Consider the following 1,888-nt stretch of genomic DNA (forward strand, 5'->3'; position numbering starts at 1 on the left):
GTTATAAAGCAGAAACTAACACACCATTGTAAAGCAATTATACTCCAATAAAGATGTTAAAAAAATAAATAAATAAGAAGGCAAAAAGAAATAAATAAACACATAAATAAATAAATAAATGAAGCCTATATGATGGAGACAAAATAAGTTTCCCTCTCCACTAATTTTCACAGCCTGTTCAGATCTGCATTTGGTAACAGGTTGGTTTTTAATTGTTTGCACAAGAAGATGAACTGTAAAATGGTAATTTAATATTATTCACACTAACATTAAAATAGGAAGTGTCCACAGGTACTTTTTTGCATCTACCTTACTACTTGCTCTGGAATATGAGGATGGTCATTGTTTGTAACTGGGAAATATTGGAAACAACAAAAATGTTCCTCAATGGAGAATCACGTTAAAATAAACTATGACCCATTTGTCTTATGCAAAAAGAAGCAGCAGCTAATACAATGAGACATATCCTTCACTAGGCGAATGGATAAATAAACATGGTATATCCATACAATGGAATATTATTGCCGTGATTAAAAAAAAAAGAAACGAGTTCTCAAGCCACAAAAAGACATGGAGGAAACTTAATGGATATTACTGCATGAAAAAGCCAGTCTGAAAAGGCTACATACTGTATAACATTCTGGAAAAGGAAAAAAGATCAGTGGTTGCCAGGGGCTGGGAAGAGGAGGAGATGAATATGCAAGGCACAGGGCATCTTTAGGGCAGTAAAACTATTCTGTAAGATACCATAATGGTGGATATATCATCACACATTTGTCAAACCCACAGAACGCACAACACTGAGTGAACCCTAATGTAAACTATGGACTGTGGGTAATAATGATGTGTCTATGTAAGTTCATCAGTTGTCACAATGTACCACTTTGGTAGGGGATGTCAATATTAGGGGGAGACTGTGCACATGTGGGGGCAGAGGCTATGTGGAAATTCTTTGTACTTTCTGCTTAACTTTGCTGTGAACCTAAAACTGCTCTTAAAAAATAGACAATTTAAAAGAAAAAAAAGCAAATTGCAAAGTAAAACTAAAAATGACAACACATATCTTTACAAAGCCATCACAAGCTAATTTTTATAGCTGTATCCATCTATATATCTAAATATATTTAAATATCTGGGAGGAGACTAAATTGATAACCATGATTATACCTAAGAAGGTAAGTGGGACCGTGGATGGTTAAGGGGCAGTCAGCTCTATCTCTGTTGTCTGATTTTTTTTAATTATGCAAATATATATGCAGTGTTGCTTGTGTAATTAAAAATAATTTCTTTTTCTTTTAAAAATACTCACTTTATAACTTACGATAAAGTATTCAAAAGTAAATTACAGGGCTTCCCCGGTGGCACAGTGGTTAAGAATCCACCTGCCAATGCAGGGGACATAGGTTCGAGTCCTGGTCCGGGAAGATCCCACATGCTGCGGAACAACTAGGCCCATGCACCGCAACTACTGAGCCTGCACTCTAGAGCCCACGAGCCACAACTACTGAGCCTACGTGCCACAACTACTGAAGCCAGCGTGCCTAGAGCCTGTGCTCTGCAACAAGAGAAGCCACCGCAATGAGAAGCCTGCGCACCACAACCAAGGGTAGCCCCTGCTCACCGCAACTAGAAAAAGTCTGAGTACAGCGATGAAGACCCAACGTAGCAAAAAAAAAAAAATAATTAAATAAATTTTTTTAAAAAGTAAATTACAGACATCATGACAATCTAAATACTTCAGTATTCATCTTTTAAAAATAAGAACATTTTTCTACCCTAAAATTATTTTCCAACAGCAGAAAAAGCACAAAAGATCTTCTACTAAACTATTGGGGTGATTTAAGTCATCTACTTCAAAAAGCCAAGCTGGTCTCAAAGGAAAATATAA

Source organism: Grampus griseus (genome assembly GCF_964374135.1).
Source record: "Grampus griseus genome assembly, chromosome: 10".
Taxonomy (NCBI): Eukaryota; Metazoa; Chordata; class Mammalia; order Artiodactyla; family Delphinidae; genus Grampus; species Grampus griseus.